At 38.8% G+C, this 25,409-nt stretch overlaps 1 pseudogene; it reads right to left on the bottom strand.

The window, feature by feature from the left end:
- Positions 1–2,740: 2,740 nt before the first annotated feature.
- Positions 2,741–4,102, bottom strand: LOC127204238 (elongation factor 1-gamma-like; annotated as a pseudogene).
- Between the last annotated feature and the right edge of the window lie 21,307 nt (positions 4,103–25,409).

Below are 25,409 nucleotides of genomic sequence, written 5' to 3'. Positions count from 1 at the left end.
GTGTATACTTATACATACATACATATATGTACCTATGTGTACATGTTTGTAACAGTAATAGTTACAAGGGATGAGAATGAAGGTTGTAAAGGATTGGAAAGAAACTACTTTGGAGAGGCTGGAGGAAAGAAATGGAAGGGGCAAAGTGACACAATTTTGTTTTAATTAAAATATACTAAAAATAAAAGTAAATAAAATTGAAATAAAAAATAATGCAGGCTAGAGATATGGCTCGGAGGTTAAGAGCACTGTCTGTTCTTCCAAAGGTCCTGAGTTCAATTCCTAGCAACCACATGGTGGCTCACAACCATCTACAGTGAGATCTAGTGCCCTCTTCTGGCATGTAGGCACACGTGGGGGCAGAATACTGTATTAATAATAAATTTAAAAAATCTTTTAAAAAAAGATGATACCTAGTCAACTTGAAAAAAATGCATGATGTTGCTGAAATACATTCTTATTTGGACCATTGTCTCAGTAGATCTGTTCTGTATTTGTTAGGTTATTAATTAAGAGTAGTTCTATTCAATAGAGCAGGGTCAATTAGAATACTGAAAATATTCATCTCTCATGAGCCTTTATTGACTGTTTAAGCCCATCTTTATCCCTAGCTCACTGAGGAGAGGAGTGTCTCCTCTTGCTTAAAGATAATACACTTGCCTTCATTATAGGAGTTCACTTTAAATATGAGCACTATTCCTTTTATGCCTAAACCTCTCTAAGCAGATATAATATGGGAAGAGATAGATCCTAGCAGGACCCAGGGGTCCAATTGCTAACTCAAACCTAGAGAGAAAAGAAGGATGATAAAGCAAAGGAACTTTTGTTAGTTTATAGGAACAGAGATGCAAGAAGTGAGGGTGAAAATCAATTCTCAAACTTTATACTCAAGAAGTAAGAGAAAGCCATAATAGATCAGGTTGAGTTTAACAATGTACATTAACACGTAAGATTTCTAGCTAACATATGAAGGAGGTATTTATTCTGCTTGATCATATACTGGGCTCAGTTGCCTCCACTCTCAAGGAGATTGTCAGGTATAGTTTTTTTTTTTTTTTAATGAAAAAATTGAAAATCTACTTAACTATTTGGCCATACATTTCTTGAGTTCTTGATGAAAATATTTATTGAAGGTATGGACACAGTATTTTGAAAACGTACTGGTTAGTCCCATTATTCTTAGTAAGAAAAAGATTGATAGATTGTTTGCAATCCCTTCACAATAAAATTTAAGTTTAATGGCTGGAGGGATTCCAGCAGTTAACAGCATGTCCTGCTCTTGCATAGGTTCATCTTCCAGCACCCACATTTAGCAGTGTACAACTTCCTGTAAACCCAAAGGAATCTGATTCCTCTGGCCTCCATAGGTACCTGCACTCATGTATTCATGCTCACACACATATAAATATAGTTGAAAGTGAAATTAAATCTTAAAAAAATAAGTTTAAAATATACTCACTCTTCAGTTACCATGAGGTTGGATTTCTACATGTATTTATGAAAAGGAACAAAATTATGTTTCAGTATTCAGGGGTTTGTTTTAACCATTACTTTCTAAGGCTTATGATATGTTTATAATTTATACATTATATTTGGTGTAAAAATTGCACTTATTAATATATCTGTTAATGTGATTAAAAAATTTCTTCATAGAAGGGGAAAGGGCTTATGAGGTTCCAGTTTTAGCTTAGGACCTACCTATTGGCAGTTGGAATGAAAGTAGGAAGGCGATGTACTTGGGGAGATGTAAGAGAAGTTGTAGTGGACTAGTAGAGGATCGATAAGATCAGAATTCATTTTATACAGATATTAAAATTTCAACAAATAAGAAAAACATAGAATTGGGAGATGAAGAGGGAGGGGGTGGGATCGCGAGGGGTTGAGGGAGGGGGTGGCAATTGAGATGTAAATAACTCAAACTACAGAACAAGCAGGTAATTTATATTGCTAATCCCACTACATGTGGATATCTCTGAGGCTGGCAGAGATATGAATGTAAATGCACAGAGAGGCATCATGTTGGTCACAGATTCTCTGCAGCTTATTACTAGAGGCCATTCTTAGTATGGCACGAGGGAAGATTTGCAGCTGTGTTACTTCTACTCACACAAATGAGCAGAGAATCAGTCTTAATGGCTCAGTGCATCCCGCACACCTCATACAATTATAATGTTAGAACGGTATAATGCTTGTGAGAAATTGTGCTAGAATCAATTGATGGTGGGTCAGACCTGACAGGAGTCATTCCCCTCAGCACGCTGGACACTGACATCCTACAGCCTCCTTACTCCAGCTTCATATGCCTCAATTGCTGTTAACCATCAGAATTGGACAGCTTCCAAGACAGCATGGTAGAAAGCTTCTGAGCCTGTGTGGTCCAGCATTTCAATATGTCCCACACAGGGCTCCTATTAAGCCTGGAATCTCTCAACATTCGAGGTTGGACCACAAATGCAATCCTTGGCTTGCTTAACCATTTCCCCATTTTTGGTGCCCCTTCTAAGGTATTATATGCCCTAATTCAGCCTAAAGGAACCTTAAGAGAACAATGTCCCATTCCCTCTAAGCGAGTGTGTGTGTGTGTGTGTGTGTGTGTGTGTGTGTGTGTGTATGTGTGTGTCTGTGTGTGTGTATGTGTGGGTGGGGTGAGGGGTTGGGTAGATTTCTGTTTGCTCTCTTGGCCTACAAATGCTTATTTTCTTTCTTTCTTTGTTTCTTTCTTTCTTTGTTTCTTTCTTTCAATGTTCAGTTTCCTTTAATGACCCCCATCTCCCTCTAAGGGTGGGTGCAGGCAGCTAGGCTATGGCAAGACATGTTCACTTGAAGATCTTGCCTTGATTGAGGGCTTTGCCCACGTGCTGGAAGGCCCCCTCCCAGGCAAAGTACTCTCGAACCAAGGTCTGGGTCTCCTCACTACCAGGATCCAGTTTCCGCCATGTATACAATTCATAGTTCCACTGCCAATCTGGACTCAACGGAAAGGCAAGTTCTTGGCCTCGGAAGACCCAAACACCAGAAATAGAGCTGCTATTGTTGGTTCCAAAGAGGATGACAGTAGCAACGGCATTCTTCCTCAGTTTGTCCAATCGCTGGAACATTCCAGTGATGAGGTTGCAACTCATGAAGGTCGGGGTGAGCTCTTCAGGGAAGCGGTACTCCATATACCACAGGGACCATCTATCCTCATCAAAGTGCTCCCAGAAGAATAGCAGAGCCACAGAGAGGGTGTCCTCATTGGAGTACTGATACCTAGACTCATCCAACACAAAGGTAGTCTTGGGCAGGGAAGCAAAAAGGTCCTTGGCTTTGGGCTCAGCAGCCAGTGCCTGCTCACACTCGTCCATCTCCTTCTCAGGAGCTGGGGCAGCTGCCTTTTTTTCATCTTTCCTCTCAGGCTGGGGTTTCTGCTTCTCTTCTTGTGAACCTCTTTCTTTCCTTGGGGTGTCCTTTTTAGGTTGCCTCTCCGCAAGCTTCTTAGTATCGAACTGGGCCACCTTCTCACACAGCTTCACTTCCCCCAAGACTGTCAGGAACTGGGGCTGGTTAATGCAGGTAAGGAACCAGCGATTGGTATTGGGAAAAGCTTGGTGCCAAGACCTGTTGATAGCGCGACAACAGGGTGCAGACAACTGTGATATCAGCCAGTGTCACTAGCTCGGCCACCGGAAAAGTCCTTGTCTTCAAGTGAGTGTCTAGCAGCCCCAGGATTCGCTTCACCTCCTCTTTTGCTTTTTCAGTGGCCTGTTTGTTGTGGTGCATGATGCCCAAGGTGGGGAACACTCAGGTGCTGGCTGGAGGAACGATGTCACTGTCAGCAAAGCTCACCCACTGCCTCTGGAGTACTTCCCCACAGCTCCTCACTGAGTACGTAATAGGCAATGGCATTGCTCTCAAACACACAGAATTGGTTGTCACCCTCAAATGCTGGAACCTTGCCAGCAGGAAATTTTTAGAGACATTTTGGGGTTCGGTTGGTTTGGCCAAAGTGGAAGTGGGGTGGTGTGGAGAGCATATGGACCTGAGCTCCGCTGTACTGAGTAACGATGAGGGCCTAGAAGGTCCTCTAGTTTTCAGGATATGTGTACAGGGTCCCAGCCACCATGGTGATTCCACAGAGAAAGGCCAAATGCTTATTTTCATTGGGAGGTGGTTATAAGTTATTATCTGTCATACACAGAGAGAAAACTAGGCTGAACTCAGGAATGCCTCCCTTTTCTTTTATCTTTCATACATAGGTAAGGAGATAGGAGTTGAAAAGAAAGAAAGGAGGATGTAGAAATGTAGAGAGGATAGAACAAAATGTTGATGATAGAACCTACTCTTTAACTCAAAGCCTTGATGTTACTCACAAAGAAGGTTATCTCTAAGCCATTGGTATAGAATTTCGTATATTGATGCAAATCGTGGTCATGTCAAATACTAGTCTGATTTAGCACCAAAATAAATATCCTAACAGATAGATTCTATAGACATATAAGGTAAAATAATTAAATAAGGTCTTCAAAAGCCCCAGAGACCCACAGAATATGGCATTTAAAGATGTTTTTTTATTATTCTAAAGATTCTTTGACAACAAGACAAGTTAACTCCTGGCAAAACCAAGCTGACCTCAAAGAATATGATAAGCATCAAAGAACCACCTTATGGAGCTGGCTTCAAAGGTGACAAAACAGCCATTGGGCAAAATGTCCTTTTTTCTGCCACAGACAAATTCTACCTAAAAATGGGCAAGCTTAGATGCAGGCAGAGTCAATGGCCAAACTCTGCCAAGACAGGGTAAGCAAGTCCTCAATAATTCCATCCCTGCAAGTAAGTCTGTCAGAGATACTGGGCTAGATGGCCGAAGATGAGGCTCCAATGTTATAGAGAGTGTTGGATGACTGCTCAGGCAGTAAACTGTCTCAGTCATTTTTTCATTTTGGAAGCTGCTAACCTGTACTACTGGTTCACTCAGGCATTTAAGTTTTATTCCTTCTCAAGTCTCTGATGGGGGTTGACGACCAGATAGTTTAGTTTTACAATCAAGTTTAGATGGTTAGGGGATAAGATCTTTTTAGATCAAGATAAAGGATTTAAGTTAACAGACCCAGTGAGATAGGAAAGATGTTTACTTCAAGTTTGACAAAAACAAATAGCCTAATCACTATGAATATAACATTTATATAACTCGGGATTGTCTCATAGTTCTCCCTGCTGTATGTAGTTTGTTTTATTCATGTGTAAAACATAAATGTATATGTTAAAAAACCAACAACAACAACAAAAAAGAAAAGATAAATCTTCTTGGAAAACAAAATATTACCATTTATTCTATTCTCAATCAAATAGATTAAATTTATTCCTCACCTACTTTGTCAAAATTGACTTCCTTAATATGTCACCATTAATTGAATAACTACATATATTGATATTGTGTTCCTTTATTTTTGAAAATAAATTGATACATGATTTTGATAGTTTAGTGTTTGAAACACTTTTGCTATGTTCTTCCCCATTTTAATATATTGAAGAAGTGAGAACTACTCCTGTGATATATCATGTTTCCCCACCCACCTTCATTGAGACCTTGGTAATCTTTTTAAAAATATATTTTGTTAATTTATTCATATTATATCTCAATTGTTTTCCCATCCCTTGTATCCTCCCATTCCTCCCTCCCTCCCATTTTCCCCTTACTCCCCTCATTTATGACTGTGACCGAGGGGGACCTCCTCCCCCTGTATATGCTCATAGGGTATCAAGTCTCTTCTTGGTAGCCTGCTATCCTTCCTCTGAGTGCCACCAGGCCTCCCCATCCAGGGGACGTGGTCAAATATGGGGCACAGAGTTCATGTGAAAGTCAGTCCCAACTCTCCACTCAACTGTGAAGAGCATCCTATCCATTGACTAGATCTGGGTAGGGGTTCGAAGTTTACTGAACGTTTATCCTTGGCTGGTGCCATAGTTTGTGCTGGACACCTGGGCCCAGATCTGCCCATCCTAATGTTCTTCTTATAGGTTCCTAGGACCCTCTGGATCCTTCTACTTTGCTATTCTCCCATGCTTCTCTCACCTAGAGACCCAATAGGATGTCCTCCCCTCTGACCCACTTTCTTGATGAGTGAATACTTTCATGGGACATGCCCCTTAGGCTAGTGAACAGATATAAGTGAGTATATACAATTTGACTCTTTCTGCTTCTGAGTTAACTCACTCATTATGATTATTTCTAGTTCAATCCATTTGTCCACAAATTTCGGGAATTCCTTGTTTTTAATAGCTGAGTAGTATTCCATAGTGTAAATGTACCACAGTTTCTTTATCCATTCTTCTACTGAGGGACATTTAGGCTGTTTCCAGGTTCGGGCTATTATGAATAAGGCTGCTATGAACATGGTTGAGCAAATGTTCTTGTTGTGTGTTGGTACATCTTCTGGGTATATTCCAAGGAGTGGACTAGCTGGGTCTTGAGGAAGCCCTATTCCCATTTTTCTGAGATAGCACCAGATAGATTTCCAAAGTGGTTGTACTAGTTTGCATTCCCACCAGCAATGAAGGAGTGTTCCTTGCTCTCCACATCTTCGCCAGCATGTGGTGTCACTTGAGTTTTTGATCTTAGCCATTCTGATGGGTGTAAGATGGAATCTCAGAGTTGTTTTGATTTGCATTTCCCTGATGACTAAGGAGGTTGAGCATTTCTTTTAAGTGTTTCTCAGCCTTTTGATATTCTTCTGTTGAGAATTTTCTGTTTAGTTCTGAGCCCCATTTCTCAATTGATTATTTGGTTTGGTGGTGTTTAGTTTCCTTAGTTCTTTATATATTTGGATATTAGACCTTTGTCAGATGTAGGGATGGTGAAGATCTTCTCCCAGTCTGTAGGCTGTCACTTTGTTCTGTTAACAGTGTCTCCTGCCTTACAGAAGCTTCTCAGCCTCATGAGGTCCCATTTATTAATTGTTGACCTTAAGGCATGGGCTATTGGATTTCTGTTCAGTAAGTTGTCTCCTGTGCCAATGTGTTTCAGGCTCTTCCCCACTTTTTCTTCTAATTGATTTAGTGTCTCTGATTTTATGTTGATGTCTTTGATCCACTTGGACTTGAATTTTGTGCATGGTGACAAATATGAGTCCAGTTGCATTTTTTACACGTAGATATCCAGTTAGACCAGCACCATTTGTTGAAGATGCTATCCTTTTTCCATTGAATGGATTTGGCTTCTTTGTCAAAAATCAAGTGACCATATGTGTGTGGATTCATATCTGGGTCTTTGATTTGATTCCACTGATCAACCAGCCTGTTGCTGTGCCAGTACCATGCTGTTTTAATTACTGTTGCTTTATAGTACAGCTTGAGATCGGGTGTGGAGATTCCTCCGGAGGAACTTTTATTGTACAAGATTGTTTAGACCTTGGTAATCTTATGGGGGATGAAATCATAGGCACCTGTGCAAAGAGCTATGCTGGCTTTCTTTTCCACTGTGAACATACAGGGGAGACACACTCTGACTTACATGGGTTGTGAGATTTTGAGAGAAATGGAATGTACAGGGCATGAAAAAGATCAAGGAGCACACTAGTTAATAGCTAATTTAACAGTGTACCCTTTAAAAGCATGGAAGATAAGTTACTATGGATGGGAAAACCAATCTGGTAAGTTGCAGACTGAATCTGTAGTTGCCCCTAATTAAGAGCAGACACCATAGATGAAACGAGAAAACAATAAAGTAGCAACTGTGTTCTAGTATTCTGATGATGACCTACATAAAATAGATGGTTTTTGTCTTAAGATCATCTCCAGCAGACATAGTTAGATCAAAAGTTTGTATATTTGTCTGAATAGAGAGCCAGAGTCATGGCCATAGGGTCTGTGGTGTTTCACATCACATTCTGATGACCTACTCAAGCTCTTAGGAGATTTATGTTTGTCTATCTTTTCTCATCTTCCAGAAGACCAGACGAGGTATAATATATCAATGATGAACTGGCTCTTTGAATGATCCTGTGCAGTTAATGAAGATGGAAGGTACCTAAATGTGGAGGGTAGGCAGATGTAGCGGAAGAGTTAGTCTCATTTCTGCGTAATTTATTTTCCCTAGTTGAAGTAGGATATAAATTCAGCATGAAGAATTTAAAAGGAAACAAAAGAAATGACAGAAGAAATGGTACCATCTAGGTGAGTGGGAGAGTGAATGATCTTGGGAAATGTATGCAAGGTGCTCTGTAGTGTGATGGGCCTATTTTTGCAGTGCTTACAAGTTTAAAGTTAGGTTACTTAACCTACTTGTAATGGTGTGTGTGTGTGTGTGTGTGTGTTTGTGTTTGTGTATCAAGTAGTTGGGTGTAAGTAAGGCAGAAAACATATACTTACCTAAGGTTTTTGTTTACTCAAGACAGTAAGAGGAAAAGCAAGAGAAACAAAGAATGTACATTCAGTGGATGTGTTTTAATGTTGGGTTAGGTAATTTAAGTTGCATGTGCGGGGTGATAAATATATAAGGAAGTGGGAGAAAATGACTAGGTAGTGGGAACTGTACCTTTTAGGAAGTAATGATGGGTGTGCTTAGGGAGGCAATGGTATGGCTTGGAAAGATAAGATAATGGAGAAAAAGGGATAATGTTTGGTAGTGACAGAGATCCAGGATGTGGTTGTTGACTACAGGACAATGCCATCAAGATTCAAGGTATAAAAGCCCAGAAGGTCTGTGGTTGGAGGGAACATCTATTTGCTTTTAGAAACACTAGTAATTGTGGAGAGAGTGATTTATTGCCTAAAATGGAATAAAAAACAGAGCAAGTAACATTGGGACTGCAGTCATGTTAGAAGGAGGGGGAGCCGAAGAGGAGCAGATGCCATCTCCAAATAATGAGAAGAGTGGCCTTAAGGTTATCGGAAGAATAAAGTGCAGAGCAGGACAGTGGGTTTTGATCTGGCAGAGAGAGTAGTCTGAGATTAGAAACAGAAGCAAGGAGGATGGCCACTTTATTCCTAAGATCAGCAGTGCAAAGCTTTTTGGAAACAGTAAATAGCTGTCATTTGAAAGGGTGCATAGAAGGCACTGTCCTTACAGATGAGCTAAATTTTCCAAGAAGTCATTGTTAATATCCAGAGGAGTTACAGATATAGAAAGGGTGCTTAAGGCTTTCAATTATATTCTAAACATTCAGTGGAGCACTCTTGGAGTAGAGAGTGAGTTGACGAGGGCAGAGAAGCCTTGGGGACTTTGAGCACTGGAAGAAGCCTGTGGCCATTTGTCTGTTTGATGACAGAACTGAACAGTGATGCAGTATTTTGGTGTGTGCAATAGTGGAAAAGATTTGGTAATGAACTCGAAGGAACCTGCTGAAGGCTGGGGCTTCCATGTGACTTTTGATTGTACAAGAATAGACCTTGGGGATGTAGTGTACACTGTGTCTCTCCAGGCTGTTCAGGGTAGCCTATATCCACTAACCCTTATTATCTTTTCCAGATTAGGTGCTTTAAAGATTTACTAGCAAAAAAAAAAAATTGCTAGTAATGCACATCAAGCATAAGAAAAATTAAAAAATTCAGGACAGTTGAAGTTTGATAGTGATTTGTCTTTAAGACATGTGCAAAAAAAAAAAAAAAAAAAAAAAAAAAAGTAAAATAACAGACAAAACCCATTGCATTACGTTGCCCATACATAACATGCTGTAATCAGTTTTGGAAACAGAAGGTTCTATATAACTGGTTCTTTTTGTGTCTTCTGTCATTAACTATACCAAAGTATAGCAGCAGATGAAACTTCCAGGTGCATTGTGGGAAACGCCTTGCTGCCGTCACACAGCAGGTTGGCTCATGCTATTGTTTGACTCAGAAGGAGACCTCATCCTTTTAAGGGAATAAAAGGAGCCTAGTGCTGATAGTGTACTAGGAATCCTAAGCAAATCCTTTTATAATATGTAAATAAATGAAAATCATTTGCTCTCTGTCATTCTTGTTTCTCTCCACATTTCATATCTCCCCATGAGGTCCCAGGAATACATTTAACTATTTAAATAACATGAACTGCAAATAAGTGTACCTGGGGGAAAATCTTGCACATCTGTGGCAAGCAGCCCCCCAATAGGATATTAATGTATTTATTTAAATGTAAACCCCATTGCAAATTTTGGAGAGGCTCAGAAGTATTTCCTTTTAGCCATGGCAGTACATTCCTATACTATCTGACTCAAAATAGTTTTACATTTTGCTTTGTCCTCTTTGTTTTGTAGAGCAAAGTAGGCAAAAAGAATGAGGTCTTAAGAGTGATGTGTAAGGCCTTTTTTTCCCCTTGAAGAATATTTAACCACTTAGCAAGTGGCATGGTGATCACATATCCAAGGTCATTTTGATGTGCCAGTGCCCGGTCAGTGTCTAATTGTCCTACAAACCTTAGGTATTTTTCATTTCTTCAAAGTCCCAGGAATAAGTACTATTTTTGTCAAAGCCTTTCATGTTCCTTTCTTCTCAGTGTTCTTCCTCATACACATTGAAATTAGGCTCTAGCTCCCTTTAATGTACTAAGTACTGTTTATTTTATGTGTTCTATAAGGGATGCCCAGTAAATGTTAGTTCTATTAAAATGTATAGAACACAACTTCACTGTTCCTCTCATTGTCAGCACTCGGGTTATTTTTGTTATAAAGAAGCTATTATCCATTTCAGTGGCTGTTTTATATTTTCAAACCTTGTTTCATATCGCAAAATTCTTCTTACGATTAGAAGGTAACTTAAGTGCTGAGAGATCAGTATAAGGCTACGATATGCATAGTGTTCAAATGTATCCTAGGCAAAACAAGAGGAACCAGAAGATTTGGAAAGGCTCAGTAAGACTGCAAGCAGTAGATGTCAGACTCTGCTAGCAGTGTCCTCTTATTCTCCTTGAATGCCCTCAATTGTTACTGCTCTTTCAAGTGGGCAGAGAGAGGCATCTCCTAAATCCGTGCTACACTCAGCATTAGACTTCTTCCCAATGGTGTTTTATTCTTCTTACTAAGACGCCCCATTACTTCAGGCTGCTCCCTGATGGAGCTCAGGTTACCATGAATTGGCAGCCAGGCATTGGTACTTTTATGTGCATTTTTATTTCTGCCACAATAGTATATTGTGTGGGTAAGATCTGGCTATGGCAGTCATATTTCTAACTGACCTCCCCGTTGATACTTGCTTCTAGTGAAAGGATGGGTAGAAAGGATCCAGGCCAAAAGCTATGCCTGAAATGTCAAGCATGTGACAAGGTTCTAATATGTGACAAAAATTGATTCATGTTTTTCACAAAATCCTAATCCTGAATGAACCAAATGACCCTGCTTCGCATCCCTGCCCCACGCTCTGTGTTTATAACTGGGTGAGATCACACCGTGGAGGAATCATCGTAAGAAAGTGAATGAGTTCCCATCTCAGATTAATTGTTCACAGTCTCAACTGGGTCTTCAAGTTGTCTGATGGTTTCATTTAATTCCTCTAAAGCTCAGAGCTTGAGAAAAAGATCAATATTTCTTATTAATGATGACGAACAAGTCCAAAGGGTAAGGATAGTGAGTGTTAAGACACAAATGTAAAAGAAACTACAACGTAATGAGTTATAATGCTGTGTGCTTGCTTCATGATCATCTGTGAAATGGCACAGTAGGTCATTCAGCAACGATCACTCAGGAGAATTTTGATAGCTGGGTATTAAGATCTCTGTCTCAAGTAGTCTGTGAAATGTGAAACAGGTGGAACGCTATATCAAGTTCCCTTTTCTTTTCAAATTTCTATGCATTTGGGGATATATTTTCTTCCCATCTCATGTATATTTTAATATTCATATTTCTTAATATATATTTGAAAGCTGTTTAGGAAGCCCATAGTTGTGGTATTTTCCAAATGACCAGAGATGGAAAGACGGCTTGGCCTAGACAGAGGCAGATGACCCTCCACATCCATTTCTAAAAGGACTAATTATGAAAGGAATTTAAGGAGGGCACAAAGGCACTGTTATCATCATCATCATCTGCTCTGTTGTTTGCAGCTTTTCCCCAAACCCGGAGGACAGAAATTGGAGAAAGGAGATGGGTTTATTTCTAGTTTTGGCCAGAACTGTGGAGAGAGCATTTTCCAGCTTCCTCCTGCCTTGTCAGCATTATAATTTAGAGAAAAGCAGAAGCGAAGGCCAACAAATATGTCCAGGATTTCTTGCTGTCCTTCTTCTGGCACTAGCTTTAGTCTCTCCCACCCCACACAGGGTACCCTGGAGAAGTGTTCATTCCTTGGGGTTTCTGTGAAGTTACTGCACTGTGATGTGCCTACCTTTTTAGCCTGAACCATATTTCCTGTAGCATTCTTCATATAAGACTTTTAAACATGGAGCATAAGACCAGAATGAAGCACTTGGTTTAGCACTTATTAGTTTGGGGCAGGAGGATTCTACAATCAATCAATCAATCAATCAATCAATCAACCAATCATTTATCTATCTGTCGGTCTGTACATCTATCTCTCTGTCTGTCTGCTTATCTATCTTATCTATCTATCTATCTATCTATCTATCTATCTATCTATCAAATCTATTTTTATTTTGTTTTTACTTTTTCTTATTATTTTTTTCTGTAGAATTTATTTTGAATATATTTTCCCCTCCTCAAACTTCTCCCATATTCTTCCCATCTCACTCCCCACCCAAATTTATGTTTTTTTCCTTTCAAAGCAAAACCAAAAACTAAACAAAACAAAAAATCCAACCACACTAAAACAAAAGTCAAAACCAACAAAAAGCCAATAAGACAAATAAATAAATACATAATAAATAAATAAATGAGCCCAAACAATACAATATAAACTCTACAATAAAATTTGGTTTGAATTGACTAATTACTCTTGGGTATGGGGCCTGCCCTGCAGTGTAGTTAATATACTCCATGACAATCCAGTGATGGATTTTCCTGCCTTCCACATTTGACCTCCTTCTTCTTTCACATTGCCTCCAAATTTCAGTATCAGACATGAAGAGACCAGCTTTAAGAAAGACTGGTTAACCAGGATCTGTAGTTGCAGAAGGTTGAATACTATACAGTGGCTATCACTTTTATGTAACCTAAACTATCATTGGTATTTCAAAGATGTTTTCATGAATTTTTAAAAATTTTATTTTGGAATTTTGACAGAGTATGCATTGAATTTATAGATTTTATAAGATAGAAATTTTTGCAATATTTATTTTGTAATCAATGAACAAGGGAGATATTTCCATCTTCCAGAGTAATTTTATTTTATTTTTTAAAATTTTTCATTAATTTATTCTTGTTACATCTCAATGTTTATCCCATCCCTTGTATCCTCCCACTCTTCCCTCCCTCCCGTTTTCCCATTATTCCCCTCCCCTATGACTGTTCCTGAGGGGGATTTCCTCCCCCTGTATATGCTCATAGGGTTATTAAGTCTCTTCTTGATAACCTGCTGTCCTTCCTCTGAGTGCCACCAGGTCTCCCCCTCCAGGGACATGGTAAAATGTGAGGCAGCAGAGTACGTGAGAAAGTCATATCCCACTCTCCACTCAGCTGTGGAGAATGTTCTGACCATTGGCTAGATCTGGGTAGGGGTTTAAAGTTTACCGCCTGTATTGTCCTTGGCTGGAGCCTTAGTTTGAGCGGGACCCCTGGGCCCAAATCTGCCTATCATAATGTTCTACTTGTAGGTTTCTAGGACCCTCTGGATCCTTCTACTTTGCTATTCTCCCATGGTTCTCTCATTTAAAGTCCCAATAGGATGTCCTTCCCTCTGTCCCAGTTTCCTGGTAAGTGAAGGCTTTGGTGGGACATGCCCCTTGGGCTAGTATGCAGATATAAGTGAATATATACCATTTGATTCTTTCTGCTTCTGAGTTAACTCACTCATTATGATCATTTCTAGTTCAATCCATTTATTCACAAATTTTGAGAATTCCTTGTTTTTAATAGCTGAGTAGTATTCCATAGTGTATATGTACCACAGTTCCTTTATCCATTCTTCTACTGATGGATACTTAGGCTGTTTCCATGTTCTGGCTATTATGAATAAGGCTGCTATGAACATGGTTGAGCAAATGTTCTTGTTGTGTGCTGGAGCATCTTCTGGGTATATTCCAAGGAGTGGACTAGCTGGGTCTTGAGGAAGCCCTATTCCCATTTTTCTGAGATAGCACCAGATAGATTTCCAAAGTGGCTGTACTAGTTTGCATTCCCACCAGCAATGAAGGAGTGTTCCTCTCTCCCCACATCCTCGCCAGCATGTGGTGTCGCTTGAATTTTTGATCTTAGCCATTCTGATGGGTGTAAGATGGAATCTCAGAGTTGTTTTGATTTGCATTTCCCTGATGACTAAGGAGGTTGAGCATTTCTTTAAGTGTTTCTCAGCCATTTGATACTCCTCTGTTAAGAATTCTCTGTTTAGTTCCAAGCCCCATTTCTCAATTGGGTTATTTGGTTTGGTGGTGTTTAATTTCTTGAGTTCTTTATATATTTTGGATATTAGACCTTTGTCAGATGTAGGGTTGGTGAAAAATTTTTCCCAGTCTGTAGGCTGTCGCTTTGTTCTCTTGACAGTGTCTCCTGCCTTACAGAAGCTTCTCAGCCTCATGAGGTCCCATTTATTAATGGTTGATATTAAGGCTTGGGCCATTGGTGTTCTGTTCAAGAAGTTGTCTCCTGTGCCAATATGTTCCAGGCTCTTTCCCACTTTTTCCTCTAAGTGGCTTAGTGTCTCTGGTTTTATGTTGAGGTCTTTAATCCACTTGGATTTGAGTTTTGTGCAAGGTGACAAATATGGGTCTAGTTGTATTTTTTTACACATAGACCTCCAGTTAGACCAGCACCATTTGTTGAAGATGCTATCCTTTTTCCATTGAATGGATTTGGCTTCTTTGTCAAAAATCAAGTGACCATATGTGTGTGGATTCATATCTGGGTCTTCGATTTGATTCCACTGATCAACCAGCCTGTTGCTGTGCCAGTACCATGCTGTTTTAATTACTATTGCTTTATAGTACAGTTTGAGATCAGGTATGGAGATTCCTCCGGAGCACCTTTTATTGTACAAGATTGTTTTAGCTATTCTGGGTTTTTTGTTTTTCCATATGAAGTTCAGAATTGAACTTTCAATGTCTTTAAAAAATTGTGTAGTTATTTTGATAGGGATTGCATTGAATCTGTAGATTGCTTTTGGTAGGATGGCCATTTTTACTATGTTAATTCTCCCGATCCATGAGCAAGGAAGATCATGCCATCTTCTCAGGTCATCTTCAATCTCTTTCTTCAGAGTTTTGAAATTTTTTCCATACAAATCCTTCACTTGCTTAGTTAGGGTAACTCCTAGATATTTTATATTGCTTGTGGCTAATGTGAAGGGTGTGGTTTTCCTAATTTCTTCCTCTGCAAGCTTGTCATTTGTGTATAGGAAGGCTACAGACTTTTTTGAGTTAATTTTGTATCCAGCCAATTTGCTGAAGGTGTTTATCAGCTGTAAGAGTCTCTGGTGGAATTTTAGGGTCACTTATGTACACTATCATATCATCTGCAAATAAGGATAATTTGACTTCCTCCTTTCCCATTTGGATACCCTTGATCTCCTTTTGTTGTCTTATTGCTCTGGCAATTTCAAAACTCGGTCCTTCCGTGTGCAGGGGCACGCAGGTCCTCCGCACCCTGGTCCCTCCGAACCGTGGAGCATTCCTGCTGCCCTGGTGTGGGGACCTCGGTGTTCCTGGCTCCGAAATCTGTGCAATTCCCTGGATTGCTCACTGCAGCTTCTAAACACGGTCCACACTGCTCGCTGCCATCTCCAGAGTAATTTTAATCATTTTCTTTCTTCAGTGTTGTAACCTCCTCATTGTAGAGACCTGGTCAGCTTTACGTTTAGGCGTTGTAGTTGTTTTACTATGAATGAGATACTTTCTGCATTTTTTTCTCAGCTATTTCTTCATAACTTTCTGGATTTTACTGGTATCTGTCGTCATGTACCTTTTTCACTTCTAATTTTATTCATTTAGATCTTCTTTCTTTTGATTTAGTTAGCTAAACCTTTGCCTAATCTTGTTAATATTTTCAAAGAAGAGTGCTTTATTTAATCCATTTTTCTTTTATTATTCTTTCAACCTTCATCCTAGTCATTTATCCCATGATGACTGTTCTTTCTTTTCACATACTGTAGAGACTGTTTTCTCTTAACATTTTGGCTGGAATGATACTTTGTCAGTTGCGAGTTTAGCTAGTCCTGCTTGTTTTTCTTTCTTACTTGCTTGGTTTATTATTTCCCATCCTTTCCCTCTGTGTTTGTTCATCTTGTTAGGGAGATGGGTTTTTACAGACCACAAACATGTGGGCTTGCTTTTAAAAATGAAACAACTAGTGAATCCCTATTTTTTTTAATTAGAGGGATAGTATCATTGACATGTGACAGTATTATTGATAGGGGTTTCCTGATTCCTTTGAGTTGTATTTTTCTGGTGGTCCAGAACTTGCTTACTCAGAGGTTGACAGGTTTACTGAACAACTATCTCAGGAGTCGAACCTGTTATCAGTAGGAGCTGGTACTAGTTGTCAAAGCACTGTGTGCAGCAAGAGTAGTCAAATAATAATTTATACAACAACTGCTCCAAAATACACGAGAGTTGATTGACAACTGACAGCGTCCATTCTGGGACCGAGTAGAGAAAGCTCCTAGAAAACCTCTGACCAACCCATAGGCTACATGGCTTCTAGGTATTTTTCCCATTCCCAGTGCTTTCACTCTGAAGTATCCCCTTAGTTCCCTATAAAGCTGCCCAGTTTCTCTACCTGCGTGAGTTACTGCAAATCAAAATAATGTTTGTAACTTTCTCTCACCCCCTTTGAATCATCTTCATTTACTATATTTTGGGATGTCCTTAATATTTACACATTTTGTTGTTAGGCTTTTTGATTGTTTGTTTACTTTTCGTCTTGTTTTGTTTTGGAGACAGGGTTTCATAGCCCTGAATGCAGATGCACCTGCCACTGCCTCCCTAGTGCTGGGAGTAAGCGTGTGCATCACCCACTGCCCAGCTTGTAATTGTTTTTATATAAGGGGCATTAGCCCTTCTCTTTAATTCAAAGTAGAACCTTATATTTTGATTTTGTTAGACTATTTTTGAATATAACATTGAAATGATGGAAAAGCTGATTGTTTTGAAAGCACACAAAATATGAATGTGCCCATTATAAAGTAAAACATTATAAAGTAAACACTAATGTGGCATGATCAAGAAACAGTATAGTTAATGCCCCAGAAGTCCACTTATGCTCTCCTCCTTCAACAACCACCAACCCCACCCCCACTGTCACCACACCTTGTCACGAACAAAAAAAGGGAAATATCTCTTGTTTTTTATTTTTTTAAACACAGGTTCTTGCTGTGTAGCTTAGGCTGACCTGTACCTCCCAATTCTTGTGCTTACGGGCTTGTGTCCTTATGTCCACCTGGCAAATGCTACCCTTGCCCTTAAAACTAGAACACAATGTCGCTCTCAAGTTTGTATAACAGAATTGTATTTACACATTTTGATTATGGCTCCTTGTAATTAAAATTATGTGAGTCATTTATACTGTTATGAATGTGTGACAATACTCCCATGGCTTCACTTTCCATATGAATAAAAGATTATATTTATTCAGTTTAATTTTAAAATAGAACTTAAGCTTCATGAGACTTTGTTTCAATCCATAACAGTATTTCCATCCTTCTTTTCTTTATTGGCACAAATGTGTAACACTAGTCATAACTATGATCACAAATTGACACCAAATCAATCAGAGGAGCTATTGAAAGGGCAGGGATCATGTATTCCTCAAATGGGCCAGATACCATAATCACAACCTGCTAGAACATATCTTGATCTTACTCTGTCTGAAACAGCTGAGAGTGACCAATACTTTGTCCAAATCAATTTATATAGTTGTAGTTTTTTTCTTTTTTAAAACCCCATGCTTTTCACCACTTACTCAGGACACAATTGTGTTGTTACTATGCCCTGGTGTTTCCTGATCTCTTAATCATTTGGGAATGTGTTATGTTTCTTCAATGGGAAAGACAGCTACAGCTTTTCATTCCAGGCCTTACACAGGGATGGGGCTGTAGCGTAGACATTGTACATTTCAGATCCCGTCTCTGTTTTAATAGTTAGGTTACTTTTTATGGCCTAGTGGTTCTTTAATAGGCTATAAATGCCCTCTGTATGTGTGCAGCTTTCTTGATAACAAAGCCACAGAAGGTGTGACAGACCTCGGACGGAAGCTTTTAATAACACTAGTAATCTGTAAGTCATTAGAAGAGCTAACTTGTGTCGCTGTCACTTTGAGATGTTATTCTTGGTTAGTGTTACATGCAAATATAATGAGTTTCTATGATAACCATTTTATGAAAACAAGACTTACTGGAAATTTGACCTGAATAGACCAAAGAGACCTTGTACAAGGTATTATGGGTAAAATTCTTGCAGAGGGTGGTTTTTTTTTTTTTTTTTTTCTTCCTCTGGCTTACTACTGTCTTTTGCCTCAAAAATCATTCTTCTGGGACACTTTATTATAAGATTGATCTTAACTATACTGTTACCATGCCACACTCTTTTTAATTTCATAGGACCTCTGACTCAATTTTCAGCAGTGAAATTTGAACCAGATGCATTGGCTGCTCATGTAGAATTTTTTTATAGACCACTTAGAACCCCCATCAGTACCTCATTGTTTATCATTATTATTCTATGGCCTTTAGGGAAGGAGTGGGAGTGGCCCAGACAGTGGAGCATCTTAATGTTGCACAGAGAGTTTTGGAAGTGTTCCTTTGGTGTTGGCGGCGGCGGTGGTGTGTGTGTGTGTGTGTGTGTGTGTGTGTGTGCGCGCGGGCATGCGTGCGTGTGTATGTGTGTGTAAAGCCGAAATCTATAAATTTCTTTGTGAGTAACAAGAGATTGGCAATTTAAATAGAAATATGTGTGCGTTGAAGCCGAATTTAGAGAGGAGATTACTGACTCAGCAAAAATACCACTTTTGGAATCTCTAAAATAGACTTCATAGTGACCACTTCTGTGCTAAAGTCCCATTAGCATGAATCTCCCCTGGAAGAATTGGAGCTCAAGTACCTAGCCTGTAGGTTGATCTTCTGTTACCATGAGTCTCACTTTCCTGAGCAGCTGGCTGGAGGCTTTGTGGATGTCTGCTGGGACGCCAGCCAGCTGGAACACAAAGCCATGGCTCTGTATGCTTGTCTGGATAATAGACACAAAGCGCCCTCTCATTCCCTCTGAAAGCAATTCCATATAAAATGAAGTAATACTCAATTCATTCTCCCCCACCCCATTGCTCATCAGCAAGTAGCAATAATGCGTGAAAATGATGTTGCTCCATTGATGCTCTGGAAAAAAAAATACTTTCATGAATTAGAATCACTCAGCATTTGGATTTTTGTCTTCTCATGTACTTCAAAATCCAGCCAGCTGCAAGGACCTTGTCTAACACTTGCGTTGGATCACTCACAGGTGGCTCCTGATGCTGTATGCCACCCTCATATGCTGAGGTTTGTCTGTCCAAGTCAGCTTGAATTTGATAATATCCTGTCAATTAAACTAAACCCTGTTTCCAAAGCCAAACATCACACAAGTGCCTCGGGCACCTGTGAAAAACACAGGCGCACAGCCTCAGATGCATAGTTAGGTGTTCAATTGCTTGATTTATTCACATGTGTGTTTCCGAAATTACAGCTGCAGGGTTTCGTGGTCTCGGTGGGGGTGTGAACGGCTTTGCTGGCAAACCCATTATGCCGTACTTTGGAAATCTGGCTCCCAACACAAACTCCCCCTCCCACAACTGTTGCAGAACAAAGTCTGTTAGTCACTTTCTCGTTTGTTTTCTGTAATGGTTCCGAAAGATGACAATTCATGTTGCTGTTCTGATTGGGAGTTGCTGATTCATCTCACTAGTTCAGCCATCTTCAATTTTCATTATATAGATGCCAGCTAATGACACTGTGGATGAGGTACAAGTTGGCATGGGAAAGCCAGTCTCTCCAGCCACATCACTGACCCTACATCTTGTAAACTTGCTCCAGGGACCACATTTGTTTCCACAAAAATCCTACTTTCTCAGTTGCAGGGTTTGAAGGATTGAAACTGAGGCATTCATTCAGCAGAAGGTTGAACTATGCTTTCGGATTTTCAGCTCTTTGTAAACAAACGTATATGCTTTTAACCTTTTGGCTTAGCTGTGAGAAAGCTGATTATTTCAACAGACCCAATCATTCACCCTGAGGAGTACAACACTCTGAGACCTTATCATCACATCCTCTAGTTGAGTAATTAAATACAAGATAGATTTGTAGTTCAGTGGATTTGCTTATGGTAGGGTAGCCCTCTCTCCTCTGAATTGTTTCAGCTTCACATTGAAGCTTTGTATCCGGGTGAAGAGAACATGTAAAATCAAATATTTAAGAGCAAATATAGACTAGGAAGGTTGGTGTGTGGGGAAAAGACAAGGGCATTGAAGGATTCTGCCGTCCAAGCAGAGGGAAATGGTTCTAACATGTGTAACTTTGTAGCTTTGCTCCTATTAGATGTTGCTATTATTAGATATCCCATTCAGGAGGAAATTAAGCAAGGTCATTTCTGTAACACTTAGAGAACTCACTCTTTCTACAGAACCCTCATTTCCTCAAGGGACTAATAGAAACTCAATGTGAAAAGAAAGCCCACTCTCTTCATCTCCTCTCAGAATCATTTCAGAGGCTCATAATGGCTGGAGATTGGAAAGGCCCAGTCAGCTCCCGCTGCAGCCTCTGGGGATAGGGGTAGCATTTCCCCTTGCACTGTGGAAATTCCCCACTGTTTTGTATGGTTTTATTTTAATGGCCTCATCATTTTTCTCTACTTCTTTGGAAAACTTATTCTAGGTTGGAGACAATCTTGGCAAAAAAAAAAAAAAAAAAAAAAAAAAATTAAATTAAATTAAAAAAAAATAAAGAATTAAAAGATATCTCTTTTGTATAATAACTTATTAGACATTTAATGTGGACTGAGTGATTTCACATATTTGAATTAATTTAATACTCTTAGGATTATGGAAATCCTATTTTTTTGAGCTAAGACCTTGCACTGTAGTTCAGGCTAGCTTTGAACTTGAGGTGTTCTTATTACCTCAGCCTCTCAAATTCTGAGATTACAGGTTTGTGCTGCCATGCCTCACACAGAAGCCCTTTGCTTTTATTCCAAACTTGAAACAGTAAAATATTTAAATAATTTTTTGAACAATACACAAATGTTAATGTGTGTGTGTGTGTGTTGTGTTGTGTTAGCTGTCTTTTCATCAATGATGACTGGAATGAAATATTGCTATACCAAAGAGAGCAGAGGATCATTTCACCTCTGTTCTAGTTTGTTTTACTGCTGTTGTCATAAACACCATGATCAAAAGCAAACTGGTCACCAGAAAGGGTTGATTGGGATAACAAGACCATTATTGGAGGCAAATCATTGAATATAGTCTGTCATCTGAGACAGGAACTTAACGCAGAAGCTTGAAGAAGAAACCATAGAGAAATGCTCCTTAATGCTTTCTTGCCTGCTCCCTGGCTCATGTTCAGCTATTTTGTTTTATAGCCCAGGCTTACTTGCTCAGCCATGGTACCACCCACAGTGAGTTGGGTCCTCCTACAATGTAGGACCTACATCAAACAGAAATCAAGCAAATGTTCTACAGGCATGCTCACAGGCCAACCTGATTCAGGTAATTGTCAACTGTGTTTTTTTTTCTTCCCAGATGATTCTTGTTTATAGTCCTTGAAATAATGCCTTCATGGCACTGGAGAGGTGGCTTAGTGGTAAAGGGTGTATAGACATGTAGCCATCTGCTAGAGTTCCTTGCTTGTGATGTGGCAGAGATGTAGTCTTAACCATTCAGACTGATACTAGCATCCACGCTTTTCATCATGACACATACTATAACTACTATATAGAATATAAGTGACTGAATAAAGGTACAGGTAAGTGGAAATGACCACTCTGCATCCGTTGTAGTGTGCTTTCCTTTCCATGCACCAGGGAAGGATACTTTGTTGCAGATGCTCACACTTATGCCAGTGAGGACTTTTCATAAAAGATACTAGACCTTGAAAGCCATTATATCCTGCATAGTTTTCCTAATGAGTTGTCAGTGCTGATAATAGGGATAACAGCCATGGTTTGTATTGTGACAAATAGTTTCTAATATTATTCTTCCAAAGAAAAGGTGGTTGTCATCTCAGGACTTGATCGTCTTGCTCATTCCACAGACAAATGGAACCCTCAGCCTTAATTGGAGAAGCTTTTCTTTGCAACGGCAGTGGTGAATGTTGAGGTGCATGGCAGCTTAATGCACGCTGAGAATAAGTGAGAATAGGTTGGATGGTGAGTTCTAAATGGGACATTTATACCACCATTATAAAGACCAGGGATCACTGTAGAAAAGGGAATGGAAAGACTGCAAGAGCTGAAAGATAAAAAAAGAAGAAATATGAACAGTTTTCTGGTTAAAACCAGTGCCCTCATATGCTCATAGCTATTGCAGACACCTCTAATGGGCCTATGGGGCCTACTCCTCTCTACTGAACTCTTGATTACTGATAAATTCCAGGGGAGGGGAGTCCTTATCTTCAATTTTTAAGCACCTGAAAGTCAACCAGGCTACAGCAGATCGTTCCAAATCCATGGTTACACAAATGATCATGGTTAAACTCAATGGGTATAAAAAAAAAAAGGAGACGTGAATGTGGTAAAAGAACTTGTAAGAGATGGAATAGACGTGGAAAGGAGATTATAGAAAGGGTGGGGGTTAAGTAGTCAGAAAGTAATATATGTGTATGAATTGGTTAATGAATACAATAAAAGTTTTTTTTTTTAAGGGCACACACTATCTGAAGAGCGTTCATTCTCTTTCTAGCATAAAAGAGTCTATCTCCGGGTACTTTACATCATCAACTGGGCCTACTAGCAAAAAATTTGACCACGTATATAAAAATATTTATTTTGGTGGAAATCACTTTTCTGTACACTTGATCACAAACCATTTCCACAACCAACTCTCATTTTCAAAAGCTGATTTTTAAAAACATGAAATGAGAGACTTCAGACACTTTGAGAGCTAAGGGAGCACAGATCACCTGTGCTAAATGGACTTTCTTTGTAGGGGTCCCTTTTGTTATTCAAGAGTTGCGTCCATTTTCCCTCTGGGCTTAGAAGCCTCCTCTAAGTTGCCAACTATTTTTGAGCAGTTGCTTTTGGTTATCTCTTGCTGGTAGAGATGTTGTCATGAAATATTGCAGCTCCTGCCTGTTTCCAGGTCTTGGTCTCACTTCAGCCCTTTTGAATAACACAGGCTATCTACCTACTGTAGCACTATGAAAACGATGAATCCTGCTATGCGATCAAATGTTAAACAATTAGAACCGCTGCTCTCTATTTTGAGGCTTGTATCATTTCTCTTCTAAAGTCCTTTTCTTCAAATGATTATAAAGTTATTGAGAAGTATTTTTTTGCAGGTAGTATTTTATTATTCTTGCTTTGTTATTGATCTAGAATTTTATTGATTTGCAGATGAAAATTCTTTTAATACCGATGCTAATAATATTTCTTTCTGAGACAGGGTCCTTCTTTATAACCAAGATCGACCTTGAGCTCACGACCTACCAACCTCAGTCTTCCAACTGCTGGATTATGTATGTGCAACACTGTCTCTAGATGACTCCTGAAAAGTAATTGAGACTTTGTGGTTTTGTATAAGGCTAATTGTGCTAAATTTTATACTTTTGATTGAAGAAAAGATACAATCTTTTCTTAATTTTTGTTTGTTTTGTTTCTCAAGACAGGGTTTTCTCTGTGTAGCTTTGGCTGCTGTAGACTCCTTTCGTACGCCAGGCTGGCCTTAAATTCACAGAGATCCAACTGCCTCTTAGTGTGGGGATTACAGGAATTCACCATTACACCTGGCTGAAAATAGGAAATCTCTTGACACAAAGTTTATTAGTGCTCCTTCTCATAGTCTATGAGAAACTTGTCTTGTTGAATTTGTTTGGTTTATCAGTAGCTGTTAATAATCCCTGGCTATCATTGTTGATTGATGTGTTTCCTGTAGTTCAGCCATGAGTTACATAAGATCTTACGTGACATTAGATGCATAAAATCATAGAAATTATACAAGTTGTAATATGGTATGTATATTTCTTTTTTTTTGTGACTGCTTTTACTTTCAATTATTGTGTCTAATTCTGGGTTTCTTTGAGTTTGTCTAGTATACCCTTCATCTTTCTCTTTTCTCTTTTCATAGTTCATGTGTTTTGCTTTTTAATACTTATGAATCTTTTAAAAATCTATTAGAGAGTATTTTGATAAATGATCTTGACTATTTTCATGTTTCTTATTTAGGTTGAAATTTACTACTGACACTGTGGTTTTGAAGTCTATAGTTCTTGGTTTCTCTTAATTTTTTTTTTTATAGTATTTACTGAATATAGTGAAATTTCTTCTGCTGGTTTGAGAAGTACTTATCCTTTATGAAAATTTATGCTAAAGGTTAGTTTCTCTGGTGACTTTAAATATAGCATCATCTACGATTTCTAGTTGAATAAACAACTCTTCCTTATTCAAGGTACTGAACTTTAATTCTGAGTGGTTGTAGATATTAATTTCTTTTTAGATCTCTATTTTTCATATGGTCTCTGCTTTTTTAAGCAACAAACTATTTTCCTAAGATATCTACTTGCTCTTTATTCTCATATGTTTGCAATATATTTTCCTCATGTGTTTTTCAGTTGTTGGAGACCATGTCAAAGGCATTTTTGCATGATAAGCTTGTAGAAGCCTTATGTGCCTGACAAGGTTTATATTTCATAATCAGAGTTAAAAAAACATTTAGATACAAGAAGAATTTTAGTGTAATGTGCTTTTTTCAACAATAAAAGTCCATAGTATTCTTAAATAGAATATTATCCCTGAAAATTTTACTGTCAATGTTATTTTACCTCTTGTATGATTGGATTTTCTTTCCTGAGCCCTCAGGGAATTTTATTTTTATTCAGTGTTGTTAACATGTCTCAGTATGGAATTATTCTTATCTGTCTTGTTTGTAATTATGCATTATTTTTAACTAAAAGTTCCTAATTTTTATTTATTTTTGACAAATTTAATTTATTACCTATCCTAAAGCATCTTCCCCTTTGAGCATTTTTCCACTATAAAATTTTATGTAGTGTTGGTTTTTGTACTCTCCATATTCTTATAACCACTGTTTTTCTTTCTATTTCTTTGTTTTGTCATTATAATCTTGGGGGCAATGTTCTTTTTAAATCTGGTTGTAGGTAGAACTGGTGTTCCGTAAAACATGTAGTTCTACATCGTTCTTACTGGCTTTGCACGCAATGTACACACACCTACAAAATAT

This window comes from Acomys russatus, chromosome 20 (assembly GCF_903995435.1).
Source record: "Acomys russatus chromosome 20, mAcoRus1.1, whole genome shotgun sequence".
Classification (NCBI taxonomy): domain Eukaryota; kingdom Metazoa; phylum Chordata; class Mammalia; order Rodentia; family Muridae; genus Acomys; species Acomys russatus.
Note: the sequence above shows the minus strand (reverse complement) of the source record. Positions and strands in the feature narration are given on the sequence as shown.